The sequence below is a fragment of the Ambystoma mexicanum genome, chromosome 6q (assembly GCF_040938575.1).
Source record: "Ambystoma mexicanum isolate Mex_15411 chromosome 6q, UKY_AmexF1_1, whole genome shotgun sequence".
In the NCBI taxonomy this organism is placed as follows: Eukaryota; Metazoa; Chordata; class Amphibia; order Caudata; family Ambystomatidae; genus Ambystoma; species Ambystoma mexicanum.
In genome coordinates this window covers 166,360,694-166,377,635 of record NC_090937.1, presented here as the reverse complement: position 1 = coordinate 166,377,635, position 16,942 = coordinate 166,360,694, and positions in this window count along the sequence as shown.

The window sequence follows — 16,942 nt, the reverse complement described above, 5'->3', positions numbered from 1 at the left end:
AAACACAGTCTTTATATAATTAATATTCAAGGGTTATGTACACTTATCACAACAACGCACTTTGTGCTCAGGAAAACCAATAATGATAAATACCTACAATTCTAAAGTGGTACCACTAATATTAGACCTCATAACAGTGCATTCACAATACTGTTAAAATAGCACACAGATCAATAGGAAGGAAACCAGCAATAGAGAGAGGAGAGATAAAAGATGGTTGAAACAATAGGCAGAAGACTGGCCCTAGCTACTGGACACAGTTCTGTGTGGAGATCCCCCCACCTGGGCAACCTGTAAAATAAAGGGATATGACACAAGCCCAGTCCATATATTGTTCAATAGTCTTATTCTCTCCTGCAATATTTTTACCCCCCCAATGTACCTGGTGGAGTCGAGTTCTTCGAAGAGGCGTCGACAGATCCTTCTTGAATGACCCCCTTTTAAAGCAGGAGTCACGGATCGTCGAGAGGCGTCGAGAAACGTCGAAGACCTCGGGGTTCGGCGACGGGGAATCGACGGCCCTTCTTGAATGCCTTCCCTTTCAAGCGGGAGGCACGGGGCGTCGAACGTCCGTCGACAAACGAGGTAGAACGATGTCGAAGAGGCGGCAGCTTCGTCCGAGCGGTGCTCGTCGGCGTCGGGGCGTCGGCGTCCTGCAAGGCGGAGGTGTGCGGGGCACCTCGATGACAATAGTTCTGGACCGCAAAGATTGTAGAGACGGGAGCCCAGCAAGGGCGTCGAGTCGCTCGAGTCTTTGGGGTCGTGAGGTGGCGGGAAACCCACCGGCGGATTCTCCTCGGCGCGTTGGTCGTCCTCGACTTTCTACGGCAGGACAAAAGCGGTCGACGATGCGGTCGAGAGAGTCCTTCGATTCAAATGTTCTTAGGCAAGGAGCGGACGGCTCCGGTCGTCGGCGGCACGGCGTCAAGTGGTTCCCACGGCTGGGCAACACAACTTCGACGGGCCTCCAGCGGTTGCACAGACCTGCGAACCCTGGTCGACGGCAATGGACTTCGACAGCGTCGATGTCCGGGTGCTTCACTTCGATCTCCTCGGCGGTCCCGTCTCGGGTCGGCAGCCTTTCGAGGGTCTGACTTCCAGGGCGCTTCGGCGAAGATTCAGCGGTGCTCGATGGTCCCTCGGAGCACGGGAAGAGGGCGCCTTACCAGGTCCTCTCTCGGGTCAGTCCTCGACGATTTCGACAACCTTCAGTTTCTGTCGAAGCAAATGCCACAGCAAGTCTTCTTCTTCCAGCTGGACGTCGAGGATCAGCAAATCCAGTTACTCTTGAGTGGAGACTCAGCTTCTGAATGCTTCTGAACGTGCTTGAACGTTCCTGAACAATCTCCAGTGGTGAGAGGTCCCCAGATATACTATTCTGTCTCTCATCCACACTGCTGGCACACACACAGCAGCCAATCACACAGAAGGGCATTCATGCAGTCGGTCAGCCAATCAGGCACACAGTGCATTCAGGTCACACTCCTCCCTTTCAGACACTCACAACAAGGAATGTGGATTGGGACAAGTACCCAGCCATTCAACACTACACACTGCATTCAGGCCAGTTTCGGGCAGGGCTGTCTCAGTCTTTGTCTCTCATGCCAGAAACCAGACAACCACAACAAGAAGTGCATATTGGTCACACACTCCATTCACCCAGGTCCCACCCACAGGAGGTACCCATAACATACAGTCACTGGGAAGGCTCCAGTCAGTCTAGCTGGGCCTTCACAACAACACCATATATGGAACTTCCACCCAACAGCCAGCCAGGGGGAAGGGACAGAGCCAGGGCTTCCCAGGACTTTGGGAAAAACAAGACAACAGGCAATAGAAAGCAAGAGGCCACAGGGGCCATCTTGTTTCCTATCAGGAATCAACTGATCCCAATGGCAGGGCCTGGGTATCCCAAAATGGAGGACACCCAGAGCACCTGTCAAGTTTAGCATGGAGCTGCCACCAGCCCATACCCTGCTCTGTGGGCCACCCACAGGTGCCCAAAAACATACACTAGGGGCACAGGGTTGTACCCCTACCCATGGGTGCCATAAGGGTATCCCATGGGTCTGTTCACCAAACCAAAAGAGAGCTGCACTGCCAGGAGTCCCTCATGGACTCCTGGGCAGAAAACATGACAGAACACACGGTAAAAACAGAAAAAGGACAAGGATTCAGAGGCCCTGTCCCTCAGATGCATTTCCGGCATCACAGTCGCCCCCCCCAGACTGAGGTGGAGGGTGCCTAATCTCCCACGGGATAGACACCCTCATCCAGACGGTCAACATACCTTCTGGAAAGGCCATCTGCATTATCGTGACTCTTCCCTGGTCTGTGCTCTATGGTGAAGTCTAGCCCTTGTAGGCTAATCGACCACCTGAGCAATTTCGGATTCTCACCCTTCATCTGCATAAGCCACTTCAGGGGCTTATGATCTGTTTGGACCTTGAAGATGGACCCCGTAAGGTAGGGCCTAAAACGCCTAAGGCTCCAAACTATACTAAAACATTCCTTTTCAACAGTAGCCCACCTAAGTTCTCTACCCTTGAGTTGTCTACTGATGAATATGATAGGATGTTCTCTCCCTTTGTCATCTAACTGGGACAAGACAGCTCCAATTCCGGTGTCGCAGGCATCCGTCTGGACGATAAAGGGTCGGCTGTAGTCAGGCGCACTCAACACAGGTGCCCTACACAGACTTTCTTTCAAGCCATCAAAGGCCCTCTGACAGTCTTCAGTCCAATTAACCTTCCTAGGCTGTTTGGGTGAAGTTAGAGCTGTCAGGGGTGCAGCTATGGTTCCATAGTCTGCCATGAAATTGCGATAGTACCCAGTGAGGCCCAAAAAGGCTCTCACCTGGGTTTGAGTAGTGGGAGTCTCCCAGTTCTGTACGTCCTGTACTTTACTGGAGAGAGGTTGGATTTGACCCCCTCCTACCTCATGACCAAGATAGGTAACTTTCCCCTGAGCTATCTGGCACTTGGTGGCCTTGATAGTGAGGTTAGCCCTTTTCAAGGCCTGCAACACCTTATCCAGATGTGTCAAATGCTCTTCCCAGGTGGAACTGTAGACGGCAATGTCGTCTAAGTAAGCCACACAAAAGGCTTCCAGCCCACTGAGCGCATGGTTGACCAATCTCTGGAAGGTGGCAGGGGCATTCTTCAACCCAAAGGGCATGACCCTAAACTGGTAGAGTCCCTCAGGTGTGGAGAATGCCGTCTTTTCCTTGGCATGGTCCGTCAGAGCTATTTGCCAATAGCCTGAGGTAAGGTCAAAGGTGCTCACAAATTTGGCAGCACCTATAGTGTCCACGAGCTCATCAGCCCTGGGCAATGGGTGTGCGTCAGTTTTGGTGACGGCATTGACTCCTCGGTAGTCCACACAGAACCTCCAATCCTTGGTACCCGCCGGGGAACTTGCCTTGGGGACAAGGACCACTGGACTGGACCAGGGACTGGTGGAGGGTTCAATAACACCCAGATCCAACATCTTGGCGACCTCAGCCTGGATGTGGCTTTTGACGGTATCTGACATACGATAGCTCCTGCTTTTGACAGGCACACTGTCACCAGTGTCAATTTCGTGCTTACACCACGGTGTAAGGCCCGGTGTCAGTGAAAACAGAGAGGCATACTGCTGGAGCAAAGCCCTGCAGGCCCTCTGCTGCTCTGTTGTCAAATCTGGAGAGAGTTGTAATCCCTCCACTGAGCCATCCTGAGGGTTGCTATGCAGCAAATCAGGAAGGGGCTCACTCTCATCCTCTTCTTGCCCTGAAGCTAGCAAGAGACATGAGACCTCTGCTCGCCTGTGGAAGGGCTTGAGCCTGTTGACATGGAATACCTGGGGGGCTACCCCAGAGGCTCCCATGTCCACCAGATAATTGACTTCGCCCATCTTGGAGATGATCCTGAAGGGTCCAGTCCACTTGTCTGCCAAAGCTCTAGGCTTGGTAGGCTCCATCACAAGGATTTCCTGTCCCGGAGTCCAATCCACTTGCAAAGCTTTCAGGTCATGCCAGTACTTATTCAATTCCTGGCTGGCCTTGAGATTTACTGTTGCCTGACCCATCATTTGTGTCATCCTCCGCCTGAGGCCTAACACATAGTCCCCCACTTGATTGGCGGGACCTGGAGGGGTGGCTTCCAAGCCTTCTCGGATCAAGGCGAGGGGCCCCCTCACGGGATGTCCAAAGAGTAACTCAAAGGGGCTGAAACCAACGCCCTCTTGAGGTACCTCTCTGTAAGCAAACAGCAGGCATGGCAGGAGGAGATCCCATTTCCTCCTTAGGGGCTCTTCCAAAGCACCTAGCATGCCCTTGAGAGTTTTGTTAAATCTCTCAACCAGACCATTGGTCTGGGGTGGTAAGAGGTGGAGAACTTGTAGGTTACCCCGCACTCTTTCCACATGGTTTTCATGTAACTAGACATGAAGTTGGATCCTCGGTCAGAGACAACCTCCTTGGGGAATCCAACACGGGTGAAAATGCCCAGGAGAGCCCTGGCAACCACCTTGGCAGTAACAGTCCGAAGGGGTATTGCCTCAGGGTACCTGGTGGCATGATCTACCAAGACCAGGATGAACCGATGTCCACCTGAAGTGGGAGGGTCAAGGGGACCGACGATGTCGATGCCCACCCTCTCAAATGGTGTGCCAACCACTGGTAATGGCTGCAGTGGGGCAATGACCCTGCCTCCAGTCTTGCCAGACAACTGACAAGTTGGGCAGGTCCTGCAGTGGGACTCCACCTCTACTCCCATCCGTGGCCAGTAGAAATGGGCAGAGAGCCGCTGCTTAGTCTTCTTGGTCCCAAGATGACCAGCCAAGGGCACCTCATGCGCCAACTGCAGTAGGAAGGGCCTGTAAACCTGGGGTACCACCAACCTCTTGCGGGCACCAGGTTCGGGCTTAGTGGGCTCACTAACAAGGAGCTCACCCTCCCAATAAATCTTGAATGTCCTAGGCACTTCACCTTGTGCCTGGGACAGGGCCTGTTTCCTCAGGCCCTCGAGAGAGTGGCACTCTCTCTGTCCCTTACAGAAGTCTGCCCGGGAGGGTCCCCCTTCAGCTAACAAGCATTGAAGGTCGGGATGATCCTCCGGGTTGAGAACCTCTCCCACAGGAGAGTCTTCTGTCTCTTCTCCCACAGGAGTTGAGTTTGGGTTTTCCACTGGACCCAGCCCGTCCGGAGCATGGATCCCAATGGGTGCTGTCGGAACAGCAGGAAGAGAAGGTGTTCCCTCCACAGAGGTGGCCTTCTTGGTCTTCCTTCTTCTTGCCTTAGGCCTCGCCTTTGGCTCGGGTACCTGACTCACAGCCAGACCCGGTGTCACCTGTGACCTAGTGACTGCAGCAGCAGTCAGGGGAAGACCATCCGAGATCAACCCCAACTCCACTAGATCATTTCCTAACAGAATGTTAGCAGGGACATTGTCCTGAACCAGGACAGGAAGCTTTGCTGTCTTGTCGCCAATCATGAGTGTGACTAAGGCTACAGGGGATAATTTGGGAGGCCCACCAGCTAACCTGGTGGTTTGCAGAGGAGCACCTTCATAGTCCTCTGGCTTGAGCAGGGTCCTGTCCACCACTGTCATGCTTGCCCCAGTGTCTCTCAAACCAGTAGAAGGCTGGCCATTCAGGAGGACACTTCTCAAAAACCTACGGGTGTTCTGTGGGATAGTTGCCAGTACTTCTGCGTACTGGTCCCAGGCCCCAAGGGACACTAAGGAAATCTCTACCGGAGCACCAAATGTGATTCCTGTAGAGGAGGGGAGGACAGTGGCCTCCACCTCAGACACGGGGTAAGGGTAGGTCAGGCTGACAGCCTGTACTCCAAGTGCCTTACCTTTACACTTGGGGTCACCCCTTTTGTGATCCAGAGCCCCACAATCCCAACAAGTGCCAGGAGTGCGGGGTACGGTACTGGAACCACTGGGAACCTGCTTTGCAGCAGGTGGACCACTACTCTTATTCCCACCCACAGAGGACTTATCCCCACTAGATTTTTGGGTCTTAGGAGAGGAAGGTTTTGGTTTACCCGACTGTGACTGCTTTTGGGACTCCTCAGCTTTCTGAGAGGCCCCCTTTTCTTTGTCCTTGTCCTTCCCACTGGAGTCCTTAGGGGACACCCGGTGGGAGACCCACTTGTCAGCCAACCTAGCCAGCTTAAAGGGGTCCAAAATGTTCTGGTCAGCCACATACTGACGCAGCTCTGGTGAACAGGCTTCAGAAAAATGCTCAAAAAACAAGAGGTGGGACAACTCAACAAAAGTTTTCACCTTGTATCCATCAATCCACCCCATCATGTTCATGTGCGCAGTACTCACCCAGTCAACCCAAGACACATTCTCTCTTTTCTTAAATTCCCTGAACCTTTTAAGGTATTGGGTAGGTGTCTTGCCAAACTTGGCAATCAAAGCAGACTTCATACACTCATACTGACCCCTTTCTTCCACACTCAGCTTCAGAATACAGTCATATCCAGTTTGAGGCACTCTGCTTAACAAACACTTAGCCCAATCTCTTTTATCTACATCATGAATTGCACAAGCCATTTCAAACGCTTCAATCCATTGGAGGATATCTGAACCCTCCACAAACACACCAACCAAATCTTTCATAAACTTGGTGGCTGGGGACCTGACACTCTCACTGGATCTAGCTGAAGTCTCCACTCTAGCTTTCTCTAGCTGGATTCTCTGACATTCAGTGTCCTGGCTTTTGAGTTCAAGGTCCTTATTTCGGAGTTCAAGATCCCTATTCTTGAGTTCCACTTGCTGTGCCAGCTCCTCTTTCTTAAGCTCAGCTTCTATTTCCAACTTGCGATATTCAAAGGCTAACTTCATCCTTAATAACTCAAGTTCCATGGAATTGCTGGGGTTTGGAACAGAGGCAGCAGGAATGGTGGCATTCCCAGAAACAGATTCAGCGACAACCCCAGGGGCAGAGTCCTCACTGGTTGCATCCCCCCCTTCATCAAGGGTTTCACCATCAGTCTGGTAGTCCACCAGGGCAGCTATCAGCTCAGCCCTAGACTTATCCACAAAGTCTAACTCCCTGGCTTCACAAGCACTCTGGAGAGCCTCTAAGCTCATCCGAGTCAATTTACCATTTGCAATGGGCTCCATTGCCTGTAATGCAGTTATTTGGTACACACCCAAACCTTAATCTAATAAAGTGCGGATATTTTGTAAGTGGCACGGTTATACACTGATTCTTAAAACCATAAGCATCCCACCGCTGGCCACCAGCTTGTCAAGACCGGTGGGGGGGTCTGTACTTCCGCTCTCTATATGGTAGAGGAGAGGCACAGAAGACCCCAGCCAAGATTCTCGATTACGGTAGCAATGGACGAGCAATCAAGGCCTAGCTTCTCAGGAGGTGATGCAGGCTGGTTCTTAAGTACAGTGTATCCCCAAGCCCCCACAAAGGAATGTCCACACACTGTATTACTGAAAACACAGTCTTTATATAATTAATATTCAAGGGTTATGTACACTTATCACAACAACGCACTTTGTGCTCAGGAAAACCAATAATGATAAATACCTACAATTCTAAAGTGGTACCACTAATATTAGACCTCATAACAGTGCATTCACAATACTGTTAAAATAGCACACAGATCAATAGGAAGGAAACCAGCAATAGAGAGAGGAGAGATAAAAGATGGTTGAAACAATAGGCAGAAGACTGGCCCTAGCTACTGGACACAGTTCTGTGTGGAGATCCCCCCACCTGGGCAACCTGTAAAATAAAGGGATATGACACAAGCCCAGTCCATATATTGTTCAATAGTCTTATTCTCTCCTGCAATGTTTTTACCCCCCCAATGTACCTGGTGGAGTCGAGTTCTTCGAAGAGGCGTCGACAGATCCTTCTTGAATGACCCCCTTTTAAAGCAGGAGTCACGGATCGTCGAGAGGCGTCGAGAAACGTCGAAGACCTCGGGGTTCGGCGACGGGGAATCGACGGCCCTTCTTGAATGCCTTCCCTTTCAAGCGGGAGGCACGGGGCGTCGAACGTCCGTCGACAAACGAGGTAGAACGATGTCGAAGAGGCGGCAGCTTCGTCCGAGCGGTGCTCGTCGGCGTCGGGGCGTCGGCGTCCTGCAAGGCGGAGGTGTGCGGGGCACCTCGATGACAATAGTTCTGGACCGCAAAGATTGTAGAGACGGGAGCCCAGCAAGGGCGTCGAGTCGCTCGAGTCTTTGGGGTCGTGAGGTGGCGGGAAACCCACCGGCGGATTCTCCTCGGCGCGTTGGTCGTCCTCGACTTTCTCCGGCAGGACAAAAGCGGTCGACGATGCGGTCGAGAGAGTCCTTCGATTCAAATGTTCTTAGGCAAGGAGCGGACGGCTCCGGTCGTCGGCGGCACGGCGTCAAGTGGTTCCCACGGCTGGGCAACACAACTTCGACGGGCCTCCAGCGGTTGCACAGACCTGCGAACCCTGGTCGACGGCAATGGACTTCGACAGCGTCGATGTCCGGGTGCTTCACTTCGATCTCCTCGGCGGTCCCGTCTCGGGTCGGCAGCCTTTCGAGGGTCTGACTTCCAGGGCGCTTCGGCGAAGATTCAGCGGTGCTCGATGGTCCCTCGGAGCACGGGAAGAGGGCGCCTTACCAGCAAGTCTTCTTCTTCCAGCTGGACGTCGAGGATCAGCAAATCCAGTTACTCTTGAGTGGAGACTCAGCTTCTGAATGCTTCTGAACGTGCTTGAACGTTCCTGAACAATCTCCAGTGGTGAGAGGTCCCCAGATATACTATTCTGTCTCTCATCCACACTGCTGGCACACACACAGCAGCCAATCACACAGAAGGGCATTCATGCAGTCGGTCAGCCAATCAGGCACACAGTGCATTCAGGCCACACTCCTCCCTTTCAGACACTCACAACAAGGAATGTGGATTGGGACAAGTACCCAGCCATTCAACACTACACACTGCATTCAGGCCAGTTTCGGGCAGGGCTGTCTCAGTCTTTGTCTCTCATGCCAGAAACCAGACAACCACAACAAGAAGTGCATATTGGTCACACACTCCATTCACCCAGGTCCCACCCACAGGAGGTACCCATAACATACAGTCACTGGGAAGGCTCCAGTCAGTCTAGCTGGGCCTTCACAACAACACCATATATGGAACTTCCACCCAACAGCCAGCCAGGGGGAGGGGACAGAGCCAGGGCTTCCCAGGACTTTGGGAAAAACAAGACAACAGGCAATAGAAAGCAAGAGGCCACAGGGGCCATCTTGTTTCCTATCAGGAATCAACTGATCCCAATGGCAGGGCCTGGGTATCCCAAAATGGAGGACACCCAGAGCACCTGTCAAGTTTAGCATGGAGCTGCCACCAGCCCATACCCTGCTCTGTGGGCCACCCACAGGTGCCCAAAAACATACACTAGGGGCACAGGGTTGTACCCCTACCCATGGGTGCCATAAGGGTATCCCATGGGTCTGTTCACCAAACCAAAAGAGAGCTGCACTGCCAGGAGTCCCTCATGGACTCCTGGGCAGAAAACATGACAGAACACACGGTAAAAACAGAAAAAGGACAAGGATTCAGAGGCCCTGTCCCTCAGATGCATTTCCGGCATCACAGCGAGCGGTGTACGTGTATTACTGGGGTTCGCAGGGAGTTTCACACGCGATTGTCCCTGTGCGAGCGGGGTACGTGTATTTCGGGGGTGCACGGGATGTTTCAAACGCGATTGGCCCTGTGCGAGCGGGGTACATGTATTTCGGGGGTGCGCGGGAAGTTTCGCACGCGATTGTCCCTGTGTGAGTGGGGTACATGTATTACTGGGGTGCCGGGAAGTTTCAAATGCGATTGGCCCTGTGCGAGCGGGGTCCGTGTATTGCTGGGGTTCGCGGGAAGTTTCACACGCGATTGGCCCTTTGCGAGCGGGGAACGTGTATTTCGATGGTGCGCGGGAAGTTTCACACATGATTTTGCTGTCAGAGCGGGGTTCGTGTATTACTGGGGTTCGCAGGGAGTTTCACACTGTGCGAGTGGGGTACGTGTATTTCAGGGGTGCACAGGAAGTTTCACACACGATTGGCCCTTTGCGAGCGGGGTACGTGTATTACTGGGGTTCGTGAGGTTTCACTCGCGATTGGCCCTGTGCGAGCGGTGTACGTGTATTACTGGGGTTCGCAGGGAGTTTCACACGCGATTGTCCCTGTGCGAGCGGGGTACGTGTATTTCGGGGGTGCGTGGGATGTTTCAAACACGATTGGCCCTGTGCGAGCGGGGTATGTGTATTACTGGGGTTCGCGGGAAGTTTCACACACAATTGGCCCTGTGCGAGCGGGGTACGTGTATTTTGGGGGAGCGCGGGAAATTTCACACATGATTTTGCTGTCAGAGTGGGGTACGTGTATTTCGGGGGTGCGTGTAAAGTTTCACACGTGATTTCGCCATCAGAGTGGGGTACGTGTATTTCGGGGGTGCACGTCAAGATTCACTCACGATTTCGCTGTCAGAGGGGGGTATGTGTATTTCGGGGGTGCGCTTGAAGTTTCACACACGATTTCGCTGTCAGAGCAGGGTATGTGTATTTCGGGGGTGCAAGGGAAGTTTCACAGGCGATTGTCCCTGTGCAAATGGGGACATGTATTACTGGGGTGCGCGGGAAGTTTCACACGCGATTGGCCCTGTGCGAGCGGGGTACGTGTATTACTGGGGTTCGCGGGAAGTTTCACACGCGATTGGCCCTGTGCGAGCAGGGTACGTGCATTTCGGGGGTGCGCGGGAAGTTTCACACAGGATTTTGCTGTCAGAGCGGGGTACGTGTATTACTGGGGTTCGCGGGGAGTTTCACACGCGATTGGCCCTGTGCGAGCGGGGTATGTGTATTTCGGGGGTGCGCGGGAAGTTTCACACGCGATTGGCCCTGTGCGAGCGGGATACGTGTATTAATGGAGTTCGCGGGAAGTTTCACTCGCGATTGGCCCTGTGCGAATGGTGTACCTGTATTACTGGGGTTCGCAGGGAGTTTCACACTCGATTGGCACTGTGCGAGCGGGGTATGTATATTTCGGGGGTGCGCGGGAAGTTTTCAACGCGATTGGCCCTGTGCGAGCGGGGTACGTGTATTACTGGGGTTCGCGGGAAGTTTCAAACGCGATTGGTCCTGTGCGAGTGGTGTATGTGTATTACTGGGGTGCGCGGGGAGTTTCACACACGATTGGCCCTGTGTGAGTGGGGTATGTGTATTTCGGGGGTGCGCGGGAAGTTTCACACGTGATTGTCCCTGTATAAGTGGGGTACATGTATTACTGGGGTGTGTGGGAAGTTTCACATGCGATTGGTCCTGTGTGAACGGGGTACGTGTATTACTGGGGTTCACGGGAAGTTTCACACGCGTTTGGCCCTGTGCGAGTGGGGAACGTGTATTTCGGAGGTGCGTGGGAAGTTTCACCCGCGATTTTGCTGTCAGAGCGGGGTACGTGTATTACTGGGGTTCGCGGGGAGTTTCACACGTGATTGGCCCTGTCAGAACGGGGTACGTGTATTTCGGGTGTGCGCGGGAAGTTTCACATGCGATTGGCCCTGTGCGAGCGGGGTACGTGTAGTTCGGGGGTGCGCGGGAAGTTTCACACGCAATTGGCCCTGTGCGAGCGGGGTACGTGGATTACTGGGGTTCGCGGGTAGTTTCACACACGATTGGCCCTGTGCGAGCGGGGTACGTGTATTTCGGGGGTGCACGGGAAGTTTCACACACGATTGTCCCTGTGCGAGTGGGGACATGTATTACTGGGATGCGTGGGAAGTTTCACACGCGATTGGCCCTGTACGAGTGGGGTACATGTATTACTGGGGTTCGCGGGAAGTTTCACACGCGATTGGCCCTGTGCGAGCGGGGAATGTGTATTTCGGGGGTGCGCGGGAAGTTTCACACGTGATTTTGCTGTCAGAGCGGGGTACGTGTATTACTGGGGTTCGCGAGGAGTTTCACACGCGATTGGCCCTGTGCGAGCGGGGTATGTGTATTTCGGGGGTGCGCGGGAAGTTTTCAACGCGATTGGCCCTGTGCGAGCGGGGTATGTGTATTACTGGGGTTCGCGGGGAGTTTCACATGCGATTGGCCCTGTGCAAGCGAGGTCTGTGTATTTCGGGAGTGCGCGTGAAGTTTCACACGCAATTGGCCCTGTGCCAGCGGGATACGTGTATTAATGGAGTTCGCGGAAAGTTTCACATGCGATTGGCCCTGTGCGAGCGGGGTATGTGTATTTCGGGGGTGCGCGGGAAGTTTTCAACGCGATTGGCCCGGTGCGAGCGGGGTATGTGTATTACTGGGGTTCGCGGGGAGTTTCACATGCGATTGGCCCTGTGCAAGCGAGGTCTGTGTATTTCGGGAGTGCGCGTGAAGTTTCACACGCAATTGGCCCTGTGCGAGCGGTGTATGTGTATTACTGGGGTGCGCGGGGAGTTTCACACACGATTGGCCCTGTATAAGTGGGGTACATGTATTACTGGGGTGTGTGGGAAGTTTCACATGCGATTGGTCCTGTGTGAACGGGGTACGTGTATTTCTGGGGTTCGCGGGAAGTTTCACACGCGTTTGGCCCTGTGCGAGCGGGGAACGTGTATTTCGGAGGTGCGCGGGAAGTTTCACCCACGATTTTGCTGTCAGAGTGGGGTACATGTATTACTGGGGTTCGTGGGGAGTTTCACACGTGATTGGCCCTGTGAGAGCAGGGTACGTGTATTTCGGGGGTACACGGGAAGTTTCACACGCGATTGGCCCTGTGCGAGCGGGGTACGTGTATTTCGGGGGTGCGCGGGAAGTTTCACACGCGATTGGCCCTGTGTGAGCGGGGTACATGTATTTCGGAAATGCGCAGGAAGTCTCACACGCGATTGGCCCTGTGCGAGCGGTGTTTGTGTATTACTGGGGTTCGCGGGGAGTTTCATGCGTGATTGGCCTTGTGCGAGCGGGGTACATGTATTTCGGGGGTGCGCGGGAACTTTTGCACGCGATTGTCCCTGTGTGAGTGGGGTACATGTATTACTGGGGTGCCCGGGAAGTTTCAAATGCGATTGGCCCTGTGTGAGCGGGGTACATGTATTTCGGAAATGCGCAGGAAGTCTCACACGCGATTGGCCCTGTGCGAGCGGGGTACGTGTATTACTGGGGTTTGCGGGAAGTTTCACACGCGATTGGCCCTGTGCGAGTGGGGAAGGTGTATATCGGGGGTGCGTGGGAAGTTTCACACGCATATTTGCTGTCAGAGCGGGGTACGTGTATTACTGGGGTGCACGGGAAGTTTCATACATGATTGGCCCTTTGCGAGCGGGGTACGTGTATTACTGGGGTTCGTGAGAAGTTTCACTCGCGATTGGCCCTGTGCGAGCGGTGTACGTGTATTTCGATGGTGCGCGGGAAGTTTCACACACGATTTTGCTGTCAGAGCGGGGTTCGTGCATTACTGGAGTTCGCGGGGAGTTTCACACGCGATTGGCCCTGTGCAAGTGGGGCACGTGTATTTCAGGGGTGCACGGGAAGTTTCACACATGATTGGCCCTTTGCGAGCGGGTTACGTGTATTACTGGGGTTCGTGAGAAGTTTCACTCGCGATAGGCCCTGTGCGAGCGGTGTACGTGTATTACTGGGGTTCGCAGGGAGTTTCACACGCGAGTGTCCCTGTGCGAGCGGGGTACGTGTATTTCGGGGGTGCGTGGGATGTTTCAAAAGCGATTGGCCCTGTGCGAGCGGGGTACGTGTATTTCGGGGGTGCGTGGGATGTTTCAAACGCGATTGGCCCTGTGCGAGCGGGGTATGTGTATTACTGGGGTTCGCGGGAAGTTTCACACATGATTTTGCTGTCAGAGAGGGGTTCGTGTATTTCGGGGGTGCGCGTGAAGTTTCACACGCGATTTCTCCGTCTGAGTGGGGTACGTGTATTTTGGGGGTGCGCATCAAGATTCACTCACGATTTCGCTGTCAGAGCGGGGTACGTGTATTTCGGGGGTGTGCTTGAAGTTTCACACACGATTTCGCTGTCAGAGCAGGGTACGTATATTTCGGGGGTGCAAGGGAAGTTTCACACACGATTGTCCCTGTGCGAGGGCGGGACATGTATTACTGGGGTGCGCGGGAAGTTTCACACGCGATTGGCCCTGTGCGAGCGGGGTATGTGTATTACTGGGGTTCGCGGGAAGTTTCACGCGCGATTGGCCCTGTGCGAGCGGGGTACATGTATTTCGGAAATGCGCAGGAAGTCTCACACGCGATTGGCCCTGTGCGAGCGGGATACGTGTATTACTGGGGTTTGCGGGAAGTTTCACACGCGATTGGCCCTGTGCGAGTGGGGAAGGTGTATATCGGGGGTGCGTGGGAAGTTTCACACGCATATTTGCTGTCAGAGCGGGGTACGTGTATTACTGGGGTGCACGGGAAGTTTCACACATGATTGGCCCTTTGCGAGCGGGGTACGTGTATTACTGGGGTTCGTGAGAAGTTTCACTCGCGATTGGCCCTGTGCGAGCGGTGTGCGTGTATACTGGGGTTCGCAGGGAGTTTCACACGCGAGTGTCCCTGTGCGAGCGGGGTACGTGTATTTCGGGGGTGCGTGGGATGTTTCAAACGCGATTGGCCCTGTGCGAGCGGGGTATGTGTATTACTGGGGTTCGCGGGAAGTTTCACACACGATTGGCCCTGTGCGAGCGGGGTACGTGTATTTCGGGGGTGCACGGGAAGTTTCACACACGATTGTCCCTGTGCGAGTGGGGACATGTATTACTGGGATGCGTGGGAAGTTTCACACGCGATTGTCCCTGTGCGAGCGGGGTACGTGTATTACTGGGGTTCGCAGGAAGTTTCACACGCGATTGGCCCTGTGCGAGCGGGGAATGTGTATTTCGGGGGTGCGCGGGAAGTTTCACACGTGATTTTGCTGTCAGAGCGGGGTACGTGTATTACTGGGGTTCGCGGGGAGTTTCACACGCGATTGGCCCTGTGCGAGCGGGGTATGTGTATTTCGGGGGTGCGCGGGAAGTTTCACACGCGATTGGACCTGTGCGAGCGGGATACGTGTATTAATGGAGTTCGCGGGAAGTTTCACTCGCGATTGGCCCTGTGCGAATGGTGCACGTGTATTACTGGGGTTCGCAGGGAGTTTCACACGCGATTGGCACTGTGCGAGCGGGGTACGTGTATTAATGGAGTTCGCGGGAAGTTTCACTCGCGATTGGCCCTGTGCGAATGGTGCACGTGTATTACTGGGGTTCGCAGGGAGTTTCACACGCGATTGGCACTGTGCGAGCGGGGTACGTGTATTTCGGGGGTGCGCGGGAAGTTTTCAACGCGATTGGTCCTGTGCGAGCGGGGTATGTGTATTACTGGGGTTCGCGGGGAGTTTCACATGCGATTGGCCCTGTGCAAGCGAGGTCTGTGTATTTTGGGAGTGCGCATGAAGTTTCACATGCAATTGGCCCTGTGCGAGCGGGGTACGTGTATTACTGGGGTTCGCGGGAAGTTTCAAACGCGATTGGCCCTGTGCGAGCGGTGTATGTGTATTACTGGGGTGTGCGGGGAGTTTCACACACGATTGGCCCTGTGTGAGTGGGGTATGTGTATTTCGGGGGTGCGCGGGAAGTTTCACACGTGATTGTCCCTGTATAAGTGGGGTACATGTATTACTGGGGTGTGTGGGAAGTTTCACATGCGATTGGTCTTGTGTGAACGGGGTACGTGTATTACTGGGGTTTGCGGGAAGTTTCACACGCGTTTGGCCCTGTGCGAGCGGGGAACGTGTATTTCGGAGGTGCGCGGGAAGTTTCACCCACGATTTTGCTGTCAGAGCGGGGTACGTGTATTACTGGGGTTCGCAGGGAGTTTCACACGTGATTGGCCCTCTGAGAGCAGGGTACGTGTATTTCGGGGGTGCACGGGAAGTTTCACACGCGATTGGCCCTGTGTGAGCGGGGTACATGTATTTCGGAAATGCGCAGGAAGTCTCACACGCGATTGGCCCTGTGCGAGCGGGGTACGTGTATTACTGGGGTTTGCGGGAAGTTTCACACGCTTTTGGCCCTGTGCAAGCGGTGTTTGTGTATTACTGGGGTTTGCGGGGAGTTTCATGCGTGATTGGCCTTGTGCGAGCGGGGTACATGTATTTCGGGGGTGCGCGGGAAGTTTTGCACGCGATTGTCCCTGTGTGAGTGGGGTACATGTATTACTGGGGTGCCCGGGAAGTTTCAAATGCGATTGGCCCTGTGCGAGCGGGGAACGTGTATTACTGGGGTTCGCGGGAAGTTTCACACGCGATTGGCCTTTTGCGAGCGGGGAACGTGTATTTCGATGGTGCACGGGAAGTTTCACACACGATTTTGCTGTCAGAGCGGGGTTCGTGTATTACTGGAGTTCGCAGAGAGTTTCACACGTGATTGGCCCTGTGCAAGTGGGGTACGTGTATTTCAGGGGTGCACGGGAAGTTTCACACATGATTGGCCCTTTGCGAGCGGGGTACGTGTATTACTGGGGTTCGTGAGAAGTTTCACTCGCGATTGGCCCTGTGCGAGCGGTGTACGTGTATTACTGGGGTTCGCAGGGAGTTTCACACGCGAGTGTCCCTGTGCGAGCGGGGTACATGTATTTCGGGGGTGCGTGGGGTGTTTCAAACGCGATTGGCCCTGTGCGAGCGGGATACGTGTATTTCGGGGGTGCGTGGGATGTTTCAAACGCGATTGGCCCTGTGCGAGCGGGTTATTTGTATTACTGGGGTTCGCGGGAAGTTTCACACATGATTTTGCTGTCAGTACGGGGTTCGTGTATTTCGGGGGTGCGCGTGAAGTTTCACACGCGATTTCACCGCCGGAGTGGGGTACGTGTATTTTGGGGGTGCGCATCAAGATTCACTCACGATTTCGCTGTCAGAGAGGGGTATGTGTATTTCGGGGGTGCGCTTGAAGTTTCACACACGATTTCGCTGTCAGAG